The sequence below is a fragment of the Emydura macquarii genome, unplaced genomic scaffold, assembly GCF_026122565.2.
Source record: "Emydura macquarii macquarii isolate MOO-44397 ecotype Brisbane River unplaced genomic scaffold, CSIRO-AGI_Emac_v2 contig_2825, whole genome shotgun sequence".
NCBI lineage: Eukaryota > Metazoa > Chordata > Testudines > Chelidae > Emydura > Emydura macquarii.
This window is the reverse complement of record NW_027132962.1, coordinates 4641567-4669133: the sequence shown is the minus strand read 5'-3', so window position 1 is coordinate 4669133 and position 27567 is coordinate 4641567.

Below are 27567 nucleotides of genomic sequence, written 5' to 3'. Positions count from 1 at the left end.
CCAATATGGAGAAAAGTCACTATGTGACTGAAGAGCCTTTCATATGTCCTGGAGCACTAAGAAGAGACAAAGTGACAGAGTATTTGTTCATTGGAGGTGGTGGTGGAGAGTGAAGGAGAGAGGAGTAAATATAATTTATTTCGAATAAAGGGTCCTTGAAATTCATTAAGGAGCGTTCATTCATTTTTTCTTGTTTTTGTTTTTTCAAGGAGGAAGAGGGCTGGCCACTCTGGAATTCATTAATAGTGGAGATGAGAAGGGAGAACCAAAGATTAATTTACTTGTGGAGGTAGGCAATGTCACTAGAATTAATATATGTAGCAGAGAGTGGAGAGTTTGAATTAATGTCTGTAGGGGAGCAAGCCCAGAATTCATTTACCGGGTGTTGGTACAAATGAAAGACCATGACTATATCATACTAGGGGTGCCCAGAATTCATTTATTTATGGTGAAGCCTGGAATTAATTAATGGGAGACGGTGGATCTACTGAGAGTGTCAGAAGTGATTTTTATTGTGGGGGCAAATTTTTTATTGGAATATGTGGGGAAAAGTCGAGTAGATTAATAGGTAGGTGGAAGAAAAGATGTGGCAATTTAATTTAAATGTGTGTGGTTTGAAGTGGGCATTTGACTTTGAGCACCCCTATGCCAGATGGCTAGAGGCTCACTAGTATGTAACAGTAAATTTTAGCTGGCCTGATAAGCTCAATACACCTCACACACTGTCATGATATTTATATAAATGTGTCTTGTAATATATCATTTAAAAACTAATTAAACGCTGGCCATTACCATCACTGTGAAATGTTTGTAATAAATCTGTATGGGAAAATATGGATACTCTCTGATATTATGTTTTGGTTCCTATAAACAGACAAAGGAGGCAAAGCAGCTTTTTTGAGACAAAGGAAAAAGCAAATACCTCTTTGGCTCAATTGCAAATCAAACCAGGTGTGGACAGAGACAATGGGCTAATCATTAGCATTGGAAATTGCAAGAGGATCATTTGCATTGTAAGTCAAAGGAGGGGGCAAAATCAACATGACATTGGCTTCTTGGTGGACAGAAAGCTGACCCCCCATGAGGGCTTCCTGACTTTTAAGACCAAGATATCCTTTGGGGATGTAACAAACTGTTGGAAGACTTTGGGGTGTCTACCACCTGAGATAATAAAGACTCCAGTGCTTTGTATCTGTGAAAAATGGGTCCTCCTGCTAAGCAGGCTGGAAAATGCTGAGAACTAGGTATAAGTAAGAAACTGTGTTAGGTAAAGCTATATCTTGTTAGAATTAAGTTTTAAACACTAGGAAGCACATTGTTTTTCTTTGTAACCCTTTCATATTTTTCACTCTTGCTTGAAATCATTTAACTTAAATGTATGTTTTGTTAATTATTTAATGTTACTACAAACCATTTCAGTGCTGTGTATTGAGGTAGAGTGTATAACCCCAGCTGTGTTAACAAGCTGTTGTAGGTTCTGGCTCTTTGGAGGCAGAGGACTTGGTGTTACATCTGTGAGTGTCCAGAAGAGGTACTTGTCATTGAAGGGAGGGGGGCAGTTTTGGGGAGATGTGGGGTCGGGTGAGTTGTTGGGATCACCCTACAAGGACTGGTGGAAGGTCAGGGTGAGAACGTTGTGCTGTGGGTGTGCTGTCAGTGTCAGGGCTCTGAGCCAAAGCTGCGCAGCCTAAAGGCACCCAGAGTTACAGGGCAGGCTCTGACAGAACCGCTCACTGGTCTGGTGAAACCCCAAGATATCACCATTTTCATGAAGGTTCTTTTCATCTAGGCTTAATGCCTGGGCAAGTACATGCTAAGGAAAAGTTTAAAGCCCTGAAACTATTGATAACTATTAAATCAGTGTGCAAGCTGTATATTGTTTACCACATATAACACTTCCTGGTCCGTTACAGATGGGATAGATAGGCACAACAGTTTAAAATATATACTGCTACAAGAAGCTGCATGTTCAAAAACTTCTGACTAAAGAATTTACCATACATAATAGACAAGGTTAAAAAGGAATTTTATTTCTAGTACTATTGACTTGCATCTGTTTGTACTTGAATGTCTAGAAATACACGTCCTGACAGTAACTGCCTGTTTTGTGCAAATGGAGTGTGTGTTCTTCTGAATCTTATTCAAACACCTACAATAATAAAATCCATAGCAGTCCCACCTTGAAAATGAACATTTTTTTCCCCCAGTGGAATATCAGTTCACAAACCATGTTTTGGCTTCTGGTTTTTCATTAGCTGCATGTTCCTGTGGATTGACTGAAGATCTATTCAGGGTAACATCTGTAGTCAGAGCTAAATTGTTTCCGCTATTACTTTAATACTTCTCCAAAAAATAATTGCCTGTAGAAGTGTATACAGCTGTAAGTAGACACAAGGGCTCTGAGGAAGTCATTTTCAAACTCCAAAATGATTCAGTTTGAGATTAGAGGGAATGCTCATTTGGTTTTGTTTATTTTTTAAAAATTTTATCTAAACCAGTTCAGGCACTGTATTTGTGGTCTGTGTAGAATTGGACATTTTCTTATATGTAATAGTTTGTTTCTAGTAAATGTGATGAAAAAACAATCTTTTAAAATATCTTGCAGTGCACAGATTTTATTCCACTGTATCAAAAATTACCTGAATATCAGTACTGTATACAGACACATACTTAAGATAAAACTAATTTTCATAACAGTATAAGGATCAAGTCCCATATCTGCCGTTAGTTTTAATAGAAGTATGTGGTTCTATCCCCTCCATTGCTTTGAAAACTTTAAGCAATGTACTTCCAGCAATGAATGCTGATCAAAGGGCCTAATCACGCAAACACTGCCATGCCTGGTACTTACTCACATGGTAATTACTTACTGGAGGTAATTGTTCCTCTTTACTCAGCAATGGTGAGACCTCAGCTGGAGTACTGTGTTCAATTTGTGCACCACACTAGGAAAGATATGAATAAACTGGAGGGAGTTCAGAGTAGAGCAACAAAAATAAGAGGTTTAGTAAACATGGCATATGAGGAAAGATTCTTCTAGATAAGACTAGAGTGGAGTATGGGGGGTGGGGAATATGAAAACAGTCTCCAAATATTTAAAAGATTGTTACAAAAGGTTGTTGTAAGGAAGACAATGATCAATTGTTCCCCTTGTTCACCAAGGGTAGAGTAAGAAGCAATTGGCTTAGTTGGCTGCAAGAGAGATGTAGGTTGGATATTAGGAAAATGTTTGAATATAAGGACAGTTAAACGCTGGACTAGATTACCAAGGGTGGTTTTGAAATTCACATCATTGGAAGTTTTAAAAAACAGGTTAGACCAAAACCTGTCAGGGATGATCTAGATTACTTAAACCTGCTTTAGTGATGGGATAAACTAGATGACCTCTCAAAGTCCCTTCCAGCCCTATATTTTGATGATTATATAGCTAGTCCAATTTGTTTCAATGGGGCTACTCACAATGTTTTAATCTTATGTACAATGAGGGCACCCAACTGTCACTCTAGGCCTCTTTGACTCTTAAAAATACATGAAGAAAAATACATAAATTACCCCAAAGTCAGATAAAATAGCCTCTGACAATCTGAATATAACAGAAATGAATTAACCTGCCTGGGCAGTCCCCATCAGAGACCAACTTGACAGTTACCCAGACCTAATCATAACCCTCACATTCATTCACTGACATGAAACTTATGCATCCTCACATTTTATTCCTGAATTTGGCCGTAGGAGATGATTCCTCATGACAGCAAGCCTCAAAATGGAGGAATGATGTGCCTTTATTTATTTTTAACCAGCTTTTAGCTTCCTATTATGTCTTTATAATTCTTCCCACTCTTCTTCTGATGATTTTCTAATGCTTTCCTGTAAGATTTCAGGTGTATGCATTTAAGTTGTACCTAGATGTCTGTGTTTTAGATTCCCATTTAGGTTCACATACTATCCTTTAAGATTTCAGAGCTGTTTCTTCATAATGGGAATTTTTTGACTCAGTTGTGAAAATAAATGTTTGAACATTGCAGCCCTCAGTGGTCAGTAGCTGTGACTTTAACCATTTTTAGCCATAAAGAGGAACATAAAACACATTGCTGTATGCACAGACAATATTTTGTACTCTTTTCCCTATTAGAAAGGGCAAGAATTTATGTAACAAAAATGTCAAATGTAAGCAAAATCTGCCAAAACGGAGGTAGAACATGAATATTTATAATTGTGGAGACAAGATTAATGATATGTAAGGTAGCTGTAATGTGGTTCATTCATAAACCATGCAAACTGACAGAAGTTCTGCTCAGTGGAACATAAGCCAACTTTAGCATAATCATAAAAGCAACAGCTATCGACAAAATACTTGACAACTTTTCCATTCTGCTACTTAAATGTACTTCCCAGGACCTCAGTTATCTCTCCTGAGTAGATTAATAGTACCATGTTGAGAGTGAATTTATTTTCATGGATTAAGAGGCTTCAGTTGCCTCCCTTTGACAGTAAGTATAGATGAGTCTCATCCAACTAACTAACTGAATTCAAGCTTGTTTTTTATGTCACTAATGACAATACTGTTTCAAGATGAAAGCCAAATTGATCTTTTTGGTATTAACCAAAAGAGTGCATAACTAAGCTACTTAGTGAGAAAGATATTTAAATTTGAAAAACATTAAATACATCTTACTTCAAAGCTTTCAATACAGTATATGTAAATACAGTTTTTGTAAGGCTTCATCTGAAACTAACAGGTCTAACTGCAAAAAATAACATTAAAATAAGATCACAGTGTGAGTTAAACATATAAATGCAAAGAGGTTCAGAATTTAGCCTGAGAAGCCCAAACTTTGATGTGAGGTAAATAAACTCTAAAAAGTTCACTAGTGTTAAATCAATAGTAAATTTCTTTTTTGTTTTATTTTGTTTTGTTGTTTAAATTGGGGGGGCACAAGTTCAACCTAAAATCAGAAAGATTACAACTGCAACTGGTTTGCACAGAAAAGTAATGATTAATCTTGGCTTTTGGCCAGTTTGATGGAAAAGTGGATGGAGAGATGACTCACAATTCAGTTTTGCTCATTCTCTGGAGAAAATGCAATTTACACATCACAACAAAGGATTTTAAGAAAAGCATGGGAAAAGGGAGTGGAAAGTCAGTGGATGTTGTTGAAATTTGTTTGTATAATTTGAATCTTATACATATGTCTTGAAAACACATTTGAGTACGGAGAAATGACACACCACTCTCCTAAAAAAAATGTGGAATTGAAATATTTGCCACCATCTCAATGTTGACTTTTTGTGTTTTTTCCCTTCCACCATCGTCTGTCTAATCTATTTAGACTCTAAAGTCTTCAGAGCAAGTACTATCTGCTACTCTTTTTGTACAGTGCCTGGAAAAATGGGGTCCTGTTCTTGACTGGTCCTAAGTCACTATCATAATAAACACTGGTATCCAATTCCCCTGGTCTGAAAGATTTCTATGAGTCCTGAAAGATTTAACCATAGGTGGCTGCTTTGACATGCTATGGAGAACAAAAATTTCACAGAATTAAACAGTTAGTGGCCCTTCCAATTTTAAGTCTAAGAATTCCACGGTTGTCTTGTATCGCTAAATATAATACGTATCAAAGCAAATGCACAGCCAAATATTAAATGTAAAGATCCTTCCCTATTCTGTGTACTGAATGGGCATCATTTCCACCTTGCTGCAGTGATGGGTCTTTGACATAATTTTAGCCCAAAGAAAAGAGGAAGGAAAACAACTGTTCACATTTTTTTTTTCAAAAAGACCTGTAGCTGCTGGCTGAAATCCTGGTCCCATTGAAATGAATGGGAGTTTTGCCATTGACTTTGCTCTCTGTCTAGATATAGGGCCAAACTCTGAGTTTAAAATTGCAGAAAAGTGTTTGGATGTGAAGTTCTGGTACAAGCCCTTTTTCACAAATATGCATTTTTAACAATAACATGCCTGTTACATTGGTTTATAAGCAGTTGAAATCAGTGGTTCTTCACCTGCTTATTCCAGTAATTCATCTGGTCCATTGTGTGTAGGAACACATAGCACTGATTTAGTCTGAATACGTTCAAATGATTGATCTGAACTTTGCCTCAGTGTGTTGCCAGAGGTCTGACAAAAACATAACTGTAATTTCTGTGCTACTGAATAACTAAATGCAGTCTCATCTTTGCAGCTTACTGCTGTGGACTAATAGACTTTAAATAACAGAGTTCAGTCAAACTTAATGAAATAAGAAAAAAATCACAAAAGAAAAAATTGGTTCCACAGGTTCTTCTGGTTCATCCACCAAACTGGAATTAGAGAAAATTGCTAACATTTGTGGCACTGCTTGTCATTCTTATTACTGTCACTGGGGAACCAGAACACTTCCTGGGAAAAACAGAATAGTGTGAATGAATGTCTGGCTAGCGACCTAAAAAAAACATTCATAATACTGAACAGTACCAGGGGCCATCATACAATTCTTCATTTTCACCGAATACAGGTTTCATAGCAAACAATAGTTTAAATTCTCTCAGGTATGTGTTCAGCAGCACTCATCCATTTCGAGCCCAAATTATCTGCCACCAGCACTAGAGAAAGAAAGATAACTTGCTAATAATTCTGACCTGGCACTGAGGTTCTTGGATGGGAGTAGTGGCTGATATATCCTCAAGCAATATGTTGTGGAAAGATATCACCGCTACAATTAGTGCAAGTGAATGTGGGAGGTTTCCTTAGCTTCACAACTCCACAGTTTGGACTGACTCCTGTTCCTGCCTGGTAAATTAGCAGATACCAACTGAAACACTCCTATGCTAAATGAGCATAGTTTAAATTATCTAACTGATGATCCATCATCAGAACATGTTACCTACTTAGTAATGACCCTTTTCTTTAAGGACTGTATTTCCAAAATCAATCTCTAGTGTGCATCAACATTTTTTCTTTAAATTTCTGCACACAAACGTTTAGCATCTGCTTCATTTCCATATGTAAATGAAGTTTGTGCATGCCCTTGATGTATTCTTTGCATGTGAAAATAATTAACAATGTGTATAAAAACAGAGATGTGAAAACTTGCAGTGACATTTTTAGGTCCTGGCATTAGGCCTCTGCACATTTACCTCTTAGAACTTAGTGATTCTAGTTATGAAAAGTCCATAATACAGTAAAAGAATAATGTGATAAGGTGGGTTTATTTTTGTTTTTGTTTTTTACTACTTGTTACTTTCCTTTTATTGCTGATCCAGTTTATGTTCATGTTTTTTTTTTTTTCTTTCTTTAATTTTATAGCACTAATGCTGATGAGATATTGCTTGGTGCAACTAAAAGCAGTAATAACTTTTAAGTTCCATTTCTTCATCTCTTATTGTGTTATAATGTAGTTTAATTAATTTTCATTTATCTTCAGATCTATTCATTCTCACAAATCAAAGCTAACCATCTCACCCCAATTTTCAGCAAAAAATAAATTATAGGGTGTTGTGGTGTTCATTGCTTTAAAAAATATACAACACTGCATTTTCCATTCCTGCTTTTGTTTCTTCGATTCTTGTTGAAGAAGCTGCAATCTTCCTTTCTGATACAACCATCACCACAATTATTCATGTCTGTCACCTCCAGATTGGATTATTGCAATATGCTTCACATGAAGCTAAACCAAAGGCCACTTGTAAACTTCAGCTGTACAGAATATTACTGCCCATCTAGTTACACCCTAATTCTGCAACACTTACACAGAGTAACATTTATTTTCAGGACTCCTGGGTCACTGGGTCTCCTCTCATGAGTAAATGCTGCTCAATGTGAGTAAGAATTGCAGAATTTAAGTTTAGTGGAGTTTCATATGAAGCATGTAGCATGTGGACTCTGTATTTTGCTCAGGTTTCTAATTTATTATGGAGTTTAAATCCACTGTGGTGCTTGAACAAACAGTTCTCAGTTAAAAATCTCTGGGGGCTGGAGGCAAGTCAGTCTCAGTTATTGAGCTCTCTTCCTCCTGTTAGTCTAAGAGAAGCTGAATTTGTTGACTGTTAGGTTGTGCTACAAGGGCCATCTGTTTACTTGGACTCTTTCTGAAGAGGTTACATAGAGGGTGGGGTTGAAGTAATTTTTTGGAAGGTTGATATTGAATCCTTTAAATTGACAGTCATATTTGTTGCATAACAGGTATGTGTTTCATCTCTCTGCCTTGAGATAGAGTTGTTCATATTCTAAATGAACATATGACCATTTCCTAGAAATGTATATTGTGAAATATAAATAATTAACTAAATTACATTTGTCCAAGTAAATGAATGGAGTATGTCTTGTGATGCAGTTTTCTTAATGTTTCTATCATGTTTGGTGACTTGCTCACTCATTCATGAAATATGATGATCTTGGTGAATCTTCCAATAGTTACTGTAAACTAAGAAGGTTCCACTGTGACTGACCTATCATACTGTGAGTAAATTGATCCTATTGTAAACAGATGTCCATCCACCACCATCATTATTTGTTTGTTTATGGTAATAATACCCACAGTGTACTAGGTCATTAACTTACACTGTACCCATTATCGCCTGATCTGTTGGTTGTGTATTTATTATATTGATTATTTCAGAATTCCAAATTAACGATCTGAGGTTTGGTAGGTCCTTGTCCCAAGATCATGTCTAGTATTATTAAAATTACTGTTCAGTTGGGAACTCTGGTGAGCATGATAAAAATACTTTGATTTAGGAAAAACTTCCTTTATTTCTAATAGTTTCATTAACACAGTTAGCAAAGTTGTAAACACTCCAACCTAGCAAAGTAGGTAGAGATAACACAGAATGAGCATCCATATACTCTCACCGTCCCTTACAGAACAATTGAAGTATTAGTCATTATCTTTCTCTTCACCATCCTTCTTGTCACCATTACCAGGGATCATCATTCTGGCATCTCCCCAGATACATAGACCAGGATACAGCTTGTATAATATTACACTGAAGTTTAACACATATTCTGTATGGGTTTCAGCCTCTGGTCCTTATTTGTAGTTCCTTATCCTACTAATGTTGGGGTGCCCTTCACCGTAGGTTACTAGCCCTCTTCCCTCAAGTTCATTAGTATATATGTTGATTAGTTACCATGGAATTCTTGTGATTGGACATCTGCTGATGATCCTACCTTAAAAATATCTAAAGCTGATATCAACTCCTATCTTGTCAGCATTCTGTCTTTTGATATCTTATGATATAGGGTAACTCTTGGTTAGCTGTTTGTGCTAAGACTTTTTGGATCTTATGCCTTGATTGGTTTAGCTAAGCTATTGTTTTACAGGCCACGAGGCTTGTAGACTCATTGCATTACTACCTTAATTTATACCTAAGCTTTACCAATAGCTATGGCCTACACCATATCTATAGTATCTGAAGCAAATTAAATGAGTAAATCTTACCTGAAATCAGTGGAGCTACATTTGCTTACCCCAGAACTGATTTGGGCCTGATCCGAAGACCATAGTAGCCAAAAGGAATCTTTTCTTTGACACACAGAGCCTGATGCAAATCATATTTGCTGTGGGGGAAAACAATATCACAAAATGCTAGGAATTCTTGAGAGAAAAATGTTTTTATAAAAGGAGAATATGTATAAATATATTCTAAGGAATATGTTTCAAAATAATGAGAGTTCTGTAGCACTTTAAAGACTAACAAATTTAATTTCAGCAGTCATAAGCTTTATATTTGCCTCCTATATATGTTGCCAATATTTGCTGTATTATTTCTACCAACTGCATCTGAGGAAGTGAGCTGAAGCCCACGAAAGCTTATGCCTGCTGAAATTAAATGTTAGTCTTTAAAGTGCTACAGAACTCTCATTGTTTTTGCTGTATACAAACTAACATGGCTACCCCTCTGGAATGTTTCAAAATACTCACTTTAAAGGAAAAAAAATTCACTGGATTCAGATGTTGCATTTCAGCAGTGAACATTTCATCTTGCATCAAACATATGACATGTAATGTAGTATTACATCTGTAACATAACACAGGTTGACTGACACTACTTGGCTTAAGAGGTCAAAATGGTTGTTAACTCAACCACAGTTTACAGAAAAGAGCTGATTTCAGCTGTATTTTTTTTTCCTAAGGATTCTGCTTTCAGAAAAGAGTCAGTAGTGACATGAATTTCCATGAGTAACCAGAATATAATCTAGAATTACTCATGAAGAACTGGTGTTTTTAATATCATCCATGGAAATTATGAGGGAAGAATCTTTAGCACTATGGTCCTAGTGATTTCATGAACATTTACATTTTGCACTGTCTATTTTAAGACACTTTATTGAATGCAATTTTTGCTACAGTCTACAATATTCTGCTAATGTTTAGCATTGAATTTAAAAAAAATGTTAAATCCCTCTCTTTCTGTTGAATAGTCACAGCAGTCATGCAGTAACTAGGGCTATACCTAGACTGACGGCAGCAAATTTGCCACCATCACATCGATTTATCCAGATTGATTGAGAGGAAGTGGAGACCCGCTCAATCTACCTGGAAATCTACGTTATTAATCCATCTCTGCCAGGTAGAATAATGCTGCATTGATGGGAGCGTATTTCCTATTAGCACAGTAAACTGAAGGCACAGTGGTAAGTAGGAGTTAGGAAGTCAATGGGAGATACACAAGCTACATAGCTTACATATCTCCCATTGACTGCCGCCAAATTTGGTAGCAAGTGTAGACATAGGCTAGGTATGTTGTTATTCTGTTAATTCAGGTTAGCAGAAAACTGTCTCCAGTAAGGTAATAATAGTTGCAAAGGTGGAGATTTTCATTTCTCACTATTTGCTTCAATAAGGAGTGGATTCAAAGCCTAATTAGGTCTGTTTTTAAACAATAGCAATTAGCACAGGCAGTTTTTCTCTTTGACAGTTTTTTTTCTATATTAATGCAGCATTAAAGTTGCAAACTTAAAATTAATCATTGAGCTGTATTGTATATTTCATTTGTTTTCCTAATAGAATGTTTAATTAACATACATTACAAAATATACAAGATGTGAAGCATAGCAACATTAACATTATTATTAGTTCCTTCATTTCACATTTCAATTATTGTCCACTTCTGGGATTTCTTTGAGTCTTGCAATATTTGGTGTTTTTCTTGGTCTCAGCAACTTTAGTTCTTTGATTACATGAGAATCTCTGCTTTATTTATTTATTTTCTAATCCTCACGGTTGTGGAGAAAAACTTGACAACATGAACTGTTCAGTGTTCAAAGATCAGAGAGCAAATGAAAAAAGGAAAACATTCGTTTTTTAAAAATCCAATTTTTAAACCAATCTCTTGACTTTGAGTGGTTGCTACATGTTTTTTTTAATGCAAGGAGTTGCATTTTGAGATGTTTTGTGGTTCTAACTGTGTAATCTTAATGCTGCATTTATGTAGGCAGTTTGCGTTTAATGATTTTCAGTCTTTTTGATGTTTTAGGGAAGTACTGGTTGAGAGCAAGGGCCCAGGCCCAGGCGGGAGCAGACACATTCTGGAGGTATATAAATAGCTGTGCAGATGGTGTCAACTGGACAGCTTTGGCTTCCTCAATCATAGGATGCTGTTTTGGGAAGAGACAGGGTCCACCTGATGAAGAAGTGGATATCTGTAGACTTCCAATGGCCATCTTCTGTCTGCAGGGGAACTTGAGGTCTCCAAGAAATGTCCAAATGGTCCCAAGTATTCAAGTGTCCATTGAGCCCAGATTTCTTTCTCTCTTTATGACCAATTTGTTAGCATTACACAGCTTGTTTGTTAAAAATATGTTTAGCAGAAGTTAACTTAAGTGTGTAGTTTTCCATCAGTTAACCAGCTGTATTTTATATAGCAGTAGTTCACTATTCCCAGACTTCCCCTCTTGCAAAACCGCATGCTTCAGGTAGGAGGGAGGGGAAGTTCAAGTCGGGAGAGCACAGGATTATGTTTATGCCTTGTGGTCATTCACTTCTCCCACTTCCCTCCTAGTTTGTTAGTTGTGCTGAGGGTTCAGAAACTGAGATTCCATTGAGCTGCTTTCAGCAATAAGCATAGCAGTTGGTATTTCTGCAGCTGGCAGTGGTCTAGGCATGTTACTGGACTCCAAGCTATCAACAATTTACACACAGACCCCACATTAATGTCTAACAAAGTTATGAATTTAAGCTTGTCTTTTGAAAGTGTTTCGCGGGTTTCCCTTGAGGATGAGGATTGAGAGGTCAGATATGGAGTGATCACTTTGTGAAAAGTGTTCAGCCACAGGTGATGTAGTGTCTTTGTTTTTATAATTTTTTCTGCGTAGGTTAATTCAAGAGAATCATAGAATCATAAAAGATTAGGGTTGGACAGGATTTTAGGCAGTCATCTAGTCCAACCCCCTGCTCAAAGCAGGACCAATCCCAACTAAATCATCCCAGTGAGGGCTTTGTCAAGCCACACCTTAAAAACCTGTAAGGATGACGATTCCACCATCTTCCTAGGTAACACATTCCAGTACTTCGCCACCCTCCTAGTGAAAAAGCTTTTCCTAATATCCAACCTAGACCTCCCCCACTACAACTAGAGACCATTTCTCCTAGTTCTGTCATCTTCTCCAACTGAGAACAGTCTAGTTCCCTCCTCCCTGGAACCCCCTTTCAGGTACTTAAAAGCTGCTATCAAATCCTTCTTCATTCTTGTCTTCTTCAGATTAAACAAGCCTAGTTCCTTCAGCATCTCCTCATAAGTCATGTGCTCCACCCCCTAGTCATTTTTGTTCCCCTCTGCTGGACTCTTTTCAATTTGTCCACATCTTTTCTGTAGTGGGGGCCCAAAATTGCACACAATACTCCAAATGACGCCTCACCAAATGACCTAATAGAGGGGAATAATCACTTCCCTCAATCTGCTGGCAATGCTCCTACTAATGCAGCCCAATATGCCGTTAGCCTTCTTGGCAATAAGGGCACACTGTTGACTCATACCCAGCTTCTTGTCCACTGTAACTCCCAGGTCCTTTTCTGCAGAATTGCTGCCTAGCCAGTCAGTCCCCAGTCTGTAGCAATGCATGGGATTCTTCCATCCTAAATGCAGAACTCTGCATTTGTCCTTGTTGAACCTCATCAGATTTATTTTGGACCAAACCTGTAATTTGTCTAAGTCACTCTGTATTCTGTCCCTGCTCTCCAGTGTATCTACCACTCCCCCTAGCTTACTGTCATCTGCAAATTTGCTTAGGGCGCAATCCACTCCATCCTTCAGATCATTAATGTAGATGTTGATTAAAACTGGCTGCAGTATGGACCCCCCAGAGCACTCCGCTTGTTACCAGCTGCCAACTAGCCATAGAGCCATTGATCACTACCTGTTGAGCCCGATGATCTATCCAGCTTTATATCCATCTTATAGTCCATTCATCCAACCCTTACTTCTTTAACTTATTGATAAGAATACTGTGGGAGACCATATCAAAAGCTTTGTGAAAGTCAAGGTATACCTTCACTTTCTCAACATCCACAGAGCCAGTCATCTCATCATAGAAGGCAATCAGGTTGGTCAGACATGACTTGCCTTTGGTGAATCCATGCTGACTGTTCCTGATCAGCTTTCTCTCTTCCAAGTACATCAAAATGGATTCCTTGAGGACCTGACATGATTTTTCCAGGGACAGAGGTGAGGTTGACCAGCTGTATTTCCCTGGATCCTCCTCCTTTCCTTTTTTGAAGATGGGTGCTATATTTGAATTTTACCAATCATCTGGGACCTCCCCCAATCACCAGGAGTTTTCAAAGACCAATGGCTCTGCAATCACATCAGCCAACTCCCTCAGCTCCCTTGGATATGTTGCATCCGGCCCCATGGACTTGTGCATGTCCAGCCTTTCCAAATAGTCCTGCACCTGTTCTTTCACCACTGAGAGCTGCTCACCTCGTCCCTATTTTGTGCTGCCCAATTCAGTAGTCTGGGAGTTGACCTTGTCTGTGAAGACAGAGGCTAAAAAAGCATTGAGTACTTCAGCTTTTTCCACATCATCTGTCACTAGGTAGTCTCTACCATTCTGTAAGGGAACCACACTTCACCTTCTTGTTACTAACAAACCTGTAGAAACCCTTCTTGTTAACCTTCACATTCCTTGATCTCTGCAACTGCAATTGTGATTTGTCCTTCCTCATTTCACTCCTGCATGCTCGAGCAGTATTTTTATACTCATCCCTAATCATCTGACCAAGCTTCCACTTCTTGTAAGCTTCTTTTTTGTGTTCAAGCTCACCGAAGACTTTGTTAAGCAAAGCTGGTCACCTGCCATATTTGCTAGTCTTTCTGCACATTGGGATGGTTTCTTCCTGCATCCTCAATAAGTTTTCCTCAACATGCAGCCAGCTATCTTGGACTCCTTTCCTCCTCATATTAGCCTCCCAGGGGATCCTGCCTATCAGTTCCCTGAGGGAGTCAAAGTCTGCTTTTCTGAATTCCAGGGTCCGTATCCTGCTGCTCTCCTTTCTTCCTTTTGTCAGGATCCTGAACTCGACCATCTCATGGTCACTGCTTCCCCGGTTACCACCCACTTCTACTTCCCCTACAAATTCTTCCTTGTCTGTGAGCTCCTGGAAGTTGTCTGCAACGACACTAAGCTAGGGGGACTGGTAGATGCCCTGGAAGGTAGGGATAGGATACAGAGGGACCTAGACAAATTGGAGGATTGGGCCAAAAGAAATCTGATGAGGTTCAACAAGGACAAGTGCAGAGTCCTCCACTTAGGATAGAAGAATCCCATGCACAGCTACAGACTGGGGACCGACTGGCTAGGTAGCAGTTCTGGGGAAAAGAACCTATGGGTTACAGTGGATAAGAAGATGGATATGAGTCAGCAGTGTGCCCTGGTTGCCAAGAAGGCTAATAGCATAGTAGTAGGAGCATTGCCAGCAGATTGAGGAAAGTAATTATTCCCCTCTATTCGGCATTGGTGAGGCCGCATTTGGAGTATTGTGTCCAGTTTTGGGCCCCCCACTACAAAAAGGATGTGGACAAGTTGGAAAGAGTCCAGTGGAGGGCAACAAAAATGATTAGTGGGCTGGAGTACAAAACTTATGAGGAGAGCTAGGCTTCTTTAGTCTGCAAAAGAGAAGAATGAGGGGGGATTTGACAGCAGCTTTTAACTACCTGAAAGGGGGTTCCAGGGAGGATGGAGCTAGGCTGTTCTGAATGGTCGTAGATAACTGAACAAGAAGCAATGGTCTCAAGTTGCAGTGGGGGAGGCCTAGGTTGGATATTAGGAAAAAGTTTTTCACTAGGAGGGTGGTGAAGCACTGGAATGTGTTACCTATAGAGGTGGTGGAATCTCCATCTTTAGAGGTTTTTAATCTGCGGCTTGACAAACCCGCGGCTGGGATGGTTTAGCTGAGGTTAGTCCTGCTTTGAGCAGGGGGTTGGACTAGATGACCTCCTGAGGTCTCTTCCAACTCTAATCTTCTAGGATTCTATGATTATATCTCCAAAAGCTTTCTGGATCGTCTGTGCTCTGCTGTATCACTCTCCCAGCAGATGTCGGGGTGACTGAGAGCTTAGTGATTCTCTAGTTTCACCTACATAGGTGTTACTGGGGCATTTTGGGCATTGGATGAGATATACCACATGTTATGATAGGCATGTATAGGAACTGTGAATCTTTAAAAGTGGGTTGTGGGGAGGGGATTATTGAGCATTGCAGCAGTGAATATATGTCTACAGGTTTTCTTCAGTTGTTCTAGCAGAGTTTGATGTCACTTTGAATTGGTTTCTCTGCGTTTCTGGGGAGTTTGCTACTAATTATGAGTTTGGAGAAGTTAGGGGGTTGTTTGAAGGCCCAAGGAGAGAGTTCAGAAAAGGTTTCTTTTGGGATATGGTCCCCATTGAGTATGGGTTGTAATTGTTTGTTTGATACCCCATATGGTTTCCAGTGTGGGATTGTAGGTCAAAACTAGAGATGTGTGATTGGAAGCAGTTTTATTTCTGTATTGAAGCTTGTTCTTTCATTTTCCTTCTATGGCCTGGAGTTGTCTGGGAAAGGATTTGATGATATTCTTAAGTTCCTGGGTAAATTGTGGTGTGGGCTCTTTGAATTCCTTAGAGTAGCTGGTTTTGGACAGTTGTCAGTGGCCTCATTAATGTAGTCATCACAGTTGAGGATTAGGAAGGTGTCCCCTTTATCTGTTGGTTTGATAACTCTCTGGTACTTGGATTTCAGATTGCGTATCTGTCCTCTCAGAGAAATTGTGGTAGATTTGATGTTTGATGGGAGATTTTTGGAACAAATTGATAAATTAAACAGTAATTAGTCATCAGGACCAAATGGTATTCACTCAAGACTTCTGAAGAAACTTTAGTATGACATTGCAGAATTACTAAATCTGGTATGTAACCAATCACTGAAACTAGCTTCTGTACCAGATGACTGGAGGATAGCTATTGTGATGCCAGTTTTTTTAAAAGGCTCCAGAGGTGATCATGGCAATTACAGACCAGTAAGCCTGACTTCAGATTGGTTGAAACTACAGTAAAGGACAGCATTATCAGACACACAAATGAACATGATATGTTGGGAAAAAGTCAGCACAGCTTTTCTAAAGGGAAATAATGCCTCACCAATCTATTAGAGTTCAAACATGGACAAGAGTGATCCAATGCATAGCTTTTATAAAGAGAAGTCATGTCTCACAAATCTATTACATTTCTGTAAGGGGGTCCAAAAACACATGGACAAGGGTAATCTGATTGATATAATGTACTTGGACTTTCAGAAAGTCTTTTACAAGGTCCTTCACCAAAGGCTGTTAAGCAGAATAGGTAATCATAGAATAAGAGGAAAGGTCCTCTCATGGATCAGTACCTGGTTAAAAGATAGGAAACAAAGGGAAGAAATAAATGGTCAGTTTTCACAGTGGAGAGAGGTAAATAGTTGGGTGTCCAAAGGACCTGTACTGGGACCATTGATGGTCAACATATTCATAAATGTTCTGGAAAAAGGGGTACAGAGTGAGGTGGCAAAGTTTGCAGATGATACAAAATTACTCAAGATAATTAAGTTCAAAGCAGTCTGTGAAGCGTTAAAAAGGGATCACGTAAAGCTGGGGACTGGGCAAAAAAAATTGGTATATGAAATTCAATGTTGATAAATGTAAAGTAATGCACGTTTGAAAACATAATTCCAACTATACATATAAAAAAGATGGTATCTAAATTAGCTGTTATCACTCAAGGAAGAGATCTTGGAGTCATTGTGCATAGTTCTCTGAAAATATAGGCTCAGTGTACAATGGCAGTCAACAGAATGTTGGGAACCATTAAAAAAAGAGTAGATAATAAGACAGCAAATATCATCATGCCACTATATAAATCTATAGTATGCCTACATCTCTAATACTGCATGCAGTTCTAGTCATGGTGTCAAAAAAAACCCATATTAGAAATAGAAAAGGTACAGAGAAGGGCAACTAAAATGATGAGGAGAAAGGAACAGCATCCATCTGAGTAGAGATTAAAAAGACTGGGACTGTTCATCTTAGAAAAGAGAAGACTAAGGGGGAATATGATGAAGGTCTATAAAACCATGTATGGTGTGGAGATAGTGAATAAGAAAGTGTTATTTAATCCTTGACATAACACAACTACAAGGAGTGACCCAATTAAATTAATGGGCAGCAGGCTTAAAACATACAGAAGGAAATATTTCTTCACGCAACACACAGTCATTCTGTAGTACTTATTGCCAGGTGGTGTTGTGAAGCCCAAAACTATAAGTGGATTAAAAAAAGAATTAGATACATTCATGGAGGATAGGTCCATCAGTGGTTATTAGCTAAGATGGTCAGGGATACAACCCTATACTTTTGGAGTCTCTTAGCCTCTGACTGCCAGATGCTGGGACTGAATGACAGGGAGTGGATCAACTGAGACTGACTTGTTCTGTTCATTCCCTCTGAAGTATCTGGCATTGGCCATTGTCAGAAGACAGGATACTGGGATAGATGGACCATTGGTCCGACTTAAGATGGCCATTCTTATGTTGATTTCAGAGTCACTGCTTTCCTGTAGCAATCAAGGTAATGACTGAGTGTGGTTTTGTTCACTGTTTTGTTCATTGTGACAAGTCAAATCAGTTTTTTTTTCTTATGACTGTTGGTGGGGCTCTGGTAATTGTGGGTGACATCATCATTGTTTGTGAAATAATTCTGTAAGTCAGCAAAATAATTCTTCTAGTTCTCCACATGTTAGTCTGAAATCAGATTCTGTGGTGGGACAGAAATTCAGTCCCTTGGAAAGTATAAAGAATTCATCACAGGTTAGGGGTAGTCTTGATAAATTTATGATGTTGTGGTGTTATGTAGTGTCCATATTCTGAGTCCTAGTTCCATGTTTTCTCCTGGATGTGGTGTTCTATAGGTTGTAGAGTTGTAGTTGGTTCCACCTTTTGGGGCTTTTTTTATTAGATGGCTGTCATCACAATTTTTAGAGTTATTTTGGGTTTCTTGCATGATTTCCAGGTAATTTTCCTGGGTTTTTTTCCTTCCTTTTTGTGGGAGTATGTGATGACTTCTTGTTTAATGTGGTCCCTTATGTAGGTGTTAACAGACCACTTCACCTTGAACAGTCCCTTGAAATAAGTGCTATCTACTTACGCTAAACAATCTGTTCCACCTTGTATTTAGCTGTGACACTGAGTATATTTCCCAGACCTGAAGAAGAGTTCTGTGTAAGCTCAAAAGCTTGTCTCTCTCATCAACAGAAGATGGTCTAATAAAAGATATTACCTCATCCATCTTGTCTTTCTGAAGAAGTGGAAGAGCATATTTGGATACTGACTCACGAGCCTAGTACCCTTAGAGAGGGCAAGTAACAAAATCCCATGGGTATGTATAGAAAAAGGTGACTTTAACAGAGGTCTGGAAGTATGGGGGGGAATAGCAAATTACAATAGGATAATAGGAGCAACAAAAGGGATAACAGTAGGGAATCTGGTAAGTACCTTAGATGTCTATACACAAATGCAAGGAGTATGGTGTATAAACAGGGAAAATGGGACATCTTAGTAAACAAGCTAAATTATGACTTAACTGGCATAACAGAAACTTGGTGGAAGAAATCCCATGAGTGAAATATTGGTACAGAAGCATATAGTTTGTTCAGGAATGACAGGCAGGGAAAAAAGAGAGGAGGTGTTGCATTATACTGTAAGCATGTGTATACTTGTTCTGAGATCCAGAAGAAGGTGAGAGGCAGACCTGTTGAAAGTCTGAAGATAAAAGGTTATATCATGGTTGGGGCCTATTCCAGACCACCAAATCTGTAGGAGGTGGTAGATGAGGCATTTTTAGAACAAAAGCATAGTAATATCCAAAACACAAGACCTGGTAGTAATGGGGGAATTTAACTACCTAGATATCTGTTGGAAAAGTAATATGGGAAAACACAACATCTCCAATGTTCTTTGAATGTTTGTAGGATATTTTTTTTTTGTTTTGAAAGTTGCAGGAATCAACCAGGAGGGCATCCATTTTAGATTTGGTTCTGACTAACAGGAAGGAGTTTGTTGTGAATCTAAAGGTGGAAAACAATTTTGGTGTAAGCAATTATGAAATGATAGATTTCATAAACCTGACTAAAGGAAAGAGTGAGAGATGCAGAATAAGGACAAAGGACTTCAAAAAAGCAGATTTTAACAAACTCAGGGAACTGGTAAGTAGGGTCCCATGAAAAATATCTAAGGAATAAAGGAGTTCAGGAGAGCTGACAGTTTCTCAGAGACAATATTAAAGGCATAACAGCAAACTATCCTAATATGAAGGAAAGATAGGAAGACTAGTAAGAGGCCAATATGGCTCTTTCAGGAGCTTTTTAATTACTTGAAAATCAAAAAGGAATCCTACAAAAAGTGGAAACATGGACAAATTGTTAAGAATGAGTACAAAGAATAGCAATAATATGTACAGACATAATCAGAGACGCTAAGACACAAAGAGAGTTACACCTAGCAAGGGACATAAAAAGGCAATCAGAAGAGGGTCTATAAACATATTAGGAATAAGAGAAAGACAAAGGAAAGCACAGGTCCACTACATGAGAGGGAAGGAAAACCAATAATAGATAACATCAAGAAGACTGAGGTTAATTGGTTTAATGTTTACTTTTGCTTTAGTATTCACTGAAAAGGTTAATTGTGATCAGATGCTTAACATTATATAATATAAACAAGGGGACAGGAATACAAGCCAGAATAGGTAAAGAACAAATTAAAGAATATTTAGATAAATTTGATGTTTTCCAATTGTCAGGGCCTGATGAAATTCACCCTATGGTACTTAAGGAACTAGCTGAAGTAATTTCTGAACCATTAGTGATTATCTCAGAGAACTCGCGGAGAGAGTTTGAGTCCAAAAGGACTGATGGAGTGCAAACATAGGTACCTATCTTTAAAAAGGACCCAGGGAATTATATACCAGTCAGCCTAACTTCAATAACAGGAAAGATGCTGGAACAAATTATTAAACAATCAATTTGCAAGCACCTAGTGGCTAACAGGGTAATAGCCAACACGGATCTGTCAAAAATAAATTGCACCAATCCCAACTAATTATCTTCTTTGACAGGGATACAGACTTAGTGGATGGGGAGGGGGGAAGCAGTAGATATTATATATTTTTATTTTAAGTAAAGTTTCTGACACAGTTCTACAATTTCATAAGCAAACTAGGGAAATGTAGCCTAGATGAAATCATGAAGTGGATGCACAACTGATTGAAAAATTGTACTCAGAATTATTACCAATAATTCACATTCTGATTAGATGGACGTATCTAGTGTGGTCCCATAGTGCTGTGCCCTTGGTCCAGCACTACTCAATATTTTCATTAATGACTTAGATAACAGGAGAGAGAGCATGCTTACAAAATTTGCAGATGACATCAAGATGGAAAGGCTTGCAAGTACTTCAGAGAACAGAATTAGAGTTCAAAATGATCTTGACCAATTGGAGAATTAGTCTGAAATGAAAAAGATTAAATTCAATAAAGAAAAGTGGAAAGTAATACACTTAAGAAGGAAAAATCAGTGTTCAGCTACAATATGGGGAATAACTGGGGAGGCAGTAGTATTGCAGAAAAAGATCTGGGGATTAAAGTGGATCACAAATTGAATATGAATCAACAATGTGATGCTGTTGCAAAAAAATATTATTACTATTATTCTGGGGTGTATTAACAGGAGTGCCATATATAAGACACTGGTGAGGTTTCAGGTGGAGTATTGTGTCCAGATTTGGGCACCACACTCTATGAATGATGTGGACAAATTGGAGTCAAGTTGGGAGCTATAAACATGATACAAGATTTAGAAAACCTGAGCTATGAGAAATATGTGTGGTGTTTTTTGTTTGTGTTTAAAAAGGGATATGTTTAGTCTTGAGAAAAGAAGGCTGAGTGGGGACCTGATAAGTCTTCAAATATGTTAATGGCTGTTATAAAGAGGAGGGTAATCAATTATTCTCCACATCCACTCACTGCTTCTTATCCTACATTCAGCTTAAAATTGCACCATGGGAGGTTTAGGTTAGATATTAAGAAAAACTTTCTAACGATGAAGATAGTTAATAATTGGTATAGATTGCCAAGGGAAGTTGTAGAATTCTGCTCACCGAAGGTTTTTAAAAACTTCATACACCTAGACATACACATACCTAGACATACATGTACATAGACATACACCTGTCAAGCATGGTCTAGGGTATTCTTAATTCTGTCTATATGTTGATAGATAGCTTAGATGACTTCTCAAAGTCCTTTCCAGCCCTACATTTTTATAATGAAGTAGGAACAAGTTCAAATAAAATAAGAGTTAAGCATGGGATGATTCCTCCAAGTGGAATTAATTAATCCATAATATTGACTGCTTAGAATACACTTTATCTTTAGATCACAACCCTGAAATTATTCTGGAGAATGCAATATGAGGAGTGGTACTTAAGGAAAACGGTCAGATTTCCAGAGAGACCTGACTGGTCAGTGCTCAATAACATAGGCCAGAATCAAGCTCTTTCTACGAAAACAGTACAGCATCAGCATGGTACACTTGCCTGATACCCGCAACTTCTGCTTCTCTGCCTCATCATTTTTCCTAACAAAAGAGATGCAGGAACACAGTCTCAGCTGGAGCTCCCAGAGGCAGTGGTCCAGTGCACAATGTTTCCAGAAGTAATGTGGAGCATGGTTACCTGGAAGGCTGTGGTACACAGTTGTCCCACATTAGTCTATATCTCCTGGCCAGCAGAAAGGGCCCCATTAGCTGTGTTCCTTATTGCATCTCTGTTTAATGGAATGTATGGGTGATCCAGATGATCAAATATGTTTGTCTAGTGTCTCTTCTGCTCTCATTCGTAAAATACCTTTTGAAGGGATAAACGGTGTTGTGGAGTGCTCCATTCATTCCCCTGCCCTCTTCAATCCCTTTAAGTGGGATGATAGGTTGTGGGTAATATCTCTAAGATTTGTCTCCCGTATGATAAGGATAGCTTTCCACACCTGGCTGTGTATGCTGCAGTTCCTTATGTCCTCTCTCTGCCTGGTTTTAATGACAATGGCCCTGATAAGGAGGAAGGAGAAATAGAGGATTGCATTTATTTTCAAAGGTGTCTAAACTTCTGTCTAACCTTTTGGTTGATCTCCATCTCTCACAGCCACATGTTAACTCACTATGTTTGAACGGAAAATTTTCAGTTTGGTTCTAGTGCTGCATATCTCTGTTTTCCATGTGTTGTTGTATTTACTAAATGCTATGGATGCCATTCCTGTCTTTGATTTCATTTCCTCTTTAAGGTCTTCATTGGTTAATATGTTGCTGTTCAGCTAGATAAACTGTTTTTCTTTTCTGGTATTTTTGCCTTGATGCTACTTGATTTATAGGGTTTCGAGGATGTTTGTTTTAGCATACTAATTTTGAGACCTGCTTGACTTGAAATTTTTGCCAGGTTGGCTGACTTTGTAACATTTTAGGGTGTGTCTCAGCAGTGCAATATCATCAGAAAAGTCCAGGCCTTCTAGGCATTTGCCATCTACTTATGCTATTCCCATGTTTGTGTAGCTAATACACTTCTTCATTATCCAGTTTATGGCAATGCCAAACCATGGGATAAAATGCAGCCTTGTTTCATGCAAGTGTCCACAATGAATCACTGTTGTGTGGTTGCTCAGCCTTACAGAAAACTTCACATCTCTGTACATGGCTTTGATGCTGACATTAGCTGGGATTCCACAGGACTGAAGAATATTCCACAATGTACATCTGTGCAGGCTGTTAAATTCCTTCTGAAAATCAATTAAATTGGTGTAGAGGGGGATCTTGCCATTCTTTTTCTGTGATGGCTCTTAGTGTGAATATCTGATTACACAGGATCTCTTGGGCATGAATCCAGCCTAGTCTTCTCTAAGCTTTGTATCCACTGCCTCTTTCATCCTGTGTAGTATCATACTGCAGAAGGTTTCCCCTGCAACAGAGAGTAATGTAATTCTTCTTCTGGTATTACAGTCAATTAGATCACTCTGTTGAGGTATTCTGACAATGATTCCATGTTTCCAATTGTCAGCAGGGTCTCTTTTTTCCCCAAAAACTTCATTGAATGCCTCTGTCAATTTCATTAGGATCAAATAATTTTAGCATTTCTGCTGTAATTTTATAATCTCCCAGTGCTTTATTTTTAATCTTTTTGATTGCAGCCTGTACTTCTGATCTCTCTGTTGGACCAATATTAATGTCATGTTGATCATGTTCACAAGTTTCATCTAAGTCTGATGCTGAGGTATGGCCGGCCCTATTGAGTATTTTAAAATTTCCTCATAGGGTTTTAGTCATTTGACAAATGGCTCTGTGATTTCCTATCATAGCAGCAGCTTCAGCTACTCGGTCTTCAACATATCTCCATTTACCTTCTCTTATGTTATTTTTCATGCTTTGTCTGCTTTCTTATACTCCTCCTTTGCCTTTTCTAGTAGCCCATTAGTCTTAACATTCAGGAATTTTCCTTTGAGTACTTTTTTTCTTTCCTTGATGAGAGACCATGTCTCTTGGTTTATCAATTCTTGATCTGTCTATGTTAATATCCAACGGTGACTGCTGCAGTTTGAATCACATTGTCCATGAGCACTGCCCATTTTTCTTAAGGTCTAGTATGTTTCACCTTCCTCTGCCTCTGGTAATGCCTCAAATTTATCCCGTAATTCAAGATGGAATTTGTTCCAGTACTTTTGTTTTCAGTTTTATAGTGTTGATATTTTTACCACTTTCTGTTTAAAGTCAATTTTAATTTCTGTTTAGAAGTGCAAAAGTATGGTTGCTGCTAACGTCTGCTGCTCAATATACTTTTACAGCTTGGATGGAAGTCCTAAATCTCAAGTTAATGCAGATGTGATCTGATTTTTGTTTGTTTGTTTGTTTGTTTTGTCATTTGGTGAATTCCATCTTTCTCTGTGTATGTCTTTTTGTGAGTGAACATGATACTTCCAAGAACTAAGTTGAACACCAAGTACAATTTCATGAGTCATTCCTTATTTTGGTTGATAGCTCCCAATCCATGCTTCCCCATTGCTCTTTCCATTTCCTGGTTGTCACATCCTACTTTAGCATTTAAGTTGTTCATCATAAGGCATAAGTCATGTTTAGGTATTCTGGCAATCACACTTTGGAGGCAATTGCAAAATTCATCTTTATCTTAATGACTATGTTTCTGTTGGAACATACAATGGACATCTTTGAATTGAATTGAATCTGGTTTGGAGTCCGGTGTATATGATGAGTTGGTTAATAATTTCCCAGTTGATGAATGATTTTTCCACAGAATCTGTCACAATGAGCACTACTACCTCTGAGTGTTTGTTGTCACTAAAACTTGAGTAAATGAGATGTTTCTTCTCTTTCTTGAAGCACTTCTTAACTATACCTATCAATCTGCTCTCACTATTTCCAGGATTTCAAGTCTATAGCTGTCCATCTTCCTCACAATTAGCATGATCTGGTTTTGGCAACAAACAAAATTAAAAAATTACAGTGTAAATTTCTTACAGTATTTCCAATCATTTCCCAAACCAAACAGAACCACTGTTGAACCTTTGAAATCTAGGTCATTGCTAAAGGCCAGATAAGAATACACTTACTTACTTGGTTAGTACTTGACACCATCAGTGGTCCCACTGAATTCAATGGAACAACATGTGGACTAAGGTACTGATTATTGTGAGTAAGGATATCACAATCTGACCTTAAAATTTGGATACAGTTGTTCAATGTTACAGTAAGTTTTCTTTGTTCACAGTGATGTACGTTTGACCCAATTAACTTTCCTTTGGCTAACATGTGAACACTAGATTACCCCTGCAATATGAACTACTTTGCATGTAATTCTACTTCTGAAATTGCTGTACATGGACCACATTTTTCTGGTGTAAAGTGGTGAAGCCACTGGTATTAAAATAGTGCTATACCAGCTTACAACAGTAGAAATTTCAGCCCCAAGTATTCTGATTCTACATATATTCTTTTTTCAGTAGTAGTGCATTATTATTGTTGTTATGTTACTCCCCTCTGAGTTTACATAAGATACAGGAAGTTTCTCTTTCTCACTGTCTCTTCAATTTCAAACTAGCTCACTGCTTGGCAGGCAATTAACTTTAAACAAGGTTGGTTTCTGTAAAGTGTCCTTGAATTTCCTGATTTAATTTGCTTCTCTGCCATTTTTGATACATTTGTTTTGCTTCTTGGATTGTCTCCATTTGATTGGTTGTTTTCATTTTTTCTGGGTTAGAAACAATCTTCATCAAAATGCTGCATTTACAGTTCTGTAATTACTGATGGTCCCAGGAATATTCCACTGGCTTCTTCGCTGAATTCAAAAGAGTCAGCACGTGTATTTCTAATATTTTTCTTTTAGTTTATTTTATAGTTCATTGTTAATTTTTTTTGTTTTGCAACATGCCTTTTAGATATATCAAATAAACCATTTCAGTACATCCACTGATAATTTGTTGTGAATAATGATAAAAATGTTCTGCCCTTTTATATTCAGTGGAATTGAAGTTAGAAAAAGAGATTTGTCACTAAGAATTGAGGATCATAAGAAATTGAAATGCTTTTATAGAGATTATTAGTAAGGATGGGAGATCTTCATTATATAAAATACTAACTCTCACATCCAAATCCACTTCCAAAAGTCAAGTGAAGTCCAAACTAAAACTTTGAGTTTTGAAACAGTTTGGCTAACATTTTTCCCCCTCATTAATTTTTTATTCTCTTGCTTTTCGATTCCAAGTTTCAGGCAGACCCAGAAACAGAGGCTTTAAAATACTGCACAAAAGAACCATCTTCTGATACTTACAGTTTGACTGAAGCAGGAAGTACTGGCATTCTCATGAAAGAGTCTGTACTTGTCAGTACAACCATTGAATCCATTGAAATTAATTAACCCCCTTTTGTCAATAGTCTCAGCAGAAAGACCAAGGAATAAATGGGCATGGAGAGCAAGTTACCCTCTCACTACTTAAGGTGAGTCTTTAAGGTGAGAGCTGAGACATAGGGCATGGATCTGTGGAGTATCTTATACTGCTACTGCTTGTATCTGCTTATGTCTGCTTTGTGGTTAAACCAAATTCTCTTCTCTCTGGGGCTGTCAATATGGGATATTTTGTGAACTCTGAAGATGTACTGAAATAATTATATGAATAAATATATAATTATAATTGTTTTTTACTGATCTCAGTAGTTCTAGATTGATATGTCATTTCTTACTGAGTCAGTAATGGTCTTCTACTGCAGTTTTTTCCATAGGTAAATAAGCACCATTATACAGTATTGTAGCATTTTTATCTAATTTACATCTTTCATTTAATCTAAACATTATAGATTTCTAAACGACCCAGATGCTTTCCAGCTCCTCCTTTTCTCTCCTCCCTCCAAATGAGAAGAGTCAATGACACTTCCTTGTCTCTTCTGTTTTCTCCTGCTGTTTTGTCTGACTACAATAACTTTTCCCAGCTACTCCAGTTAAGTGGTTCTCTATTAGAAGAGTCAGCTCCAATCAATGAAGGCAAATTAAGAGTGACATGATGCACTAAAGAACAGATGAGTAAGCAATTTGCAATTAAACAAGATTTTTAAAAGGGAGGAGACCAGGAGTTCCCACCTCAATTGAAGTACACATTTTTTATGCTTGAGGATTAAATGTAATAAAGGAATGTTAATCAAATTCAAAGAAAAAAAAACATTCACCCAATTGATGGAAGATAGAAACTTCCACCACACTAATTTTAATGAAGAGATATAACTGGGGGAGGAGGGAAGTCAGCAGACTCTGCAGTTCGGCTTATATGGATTACATGATACAGACTGCTGTGGGATTCATTTACAGGCTCTGAAGATTTTTTAACGATGGCCACCTGTGATTGGGCATGGATGTTTAGAGTCTACAGCTGATTCTCCAGCTTCAGGGGTTGTGGTGCTCCAGCTCCTCAAATAGGTGGTTGGATGACAGAGATTTTCCCCACCATCACCTGAACCTTCTATGAAAATCTTTTGCATTGAAGG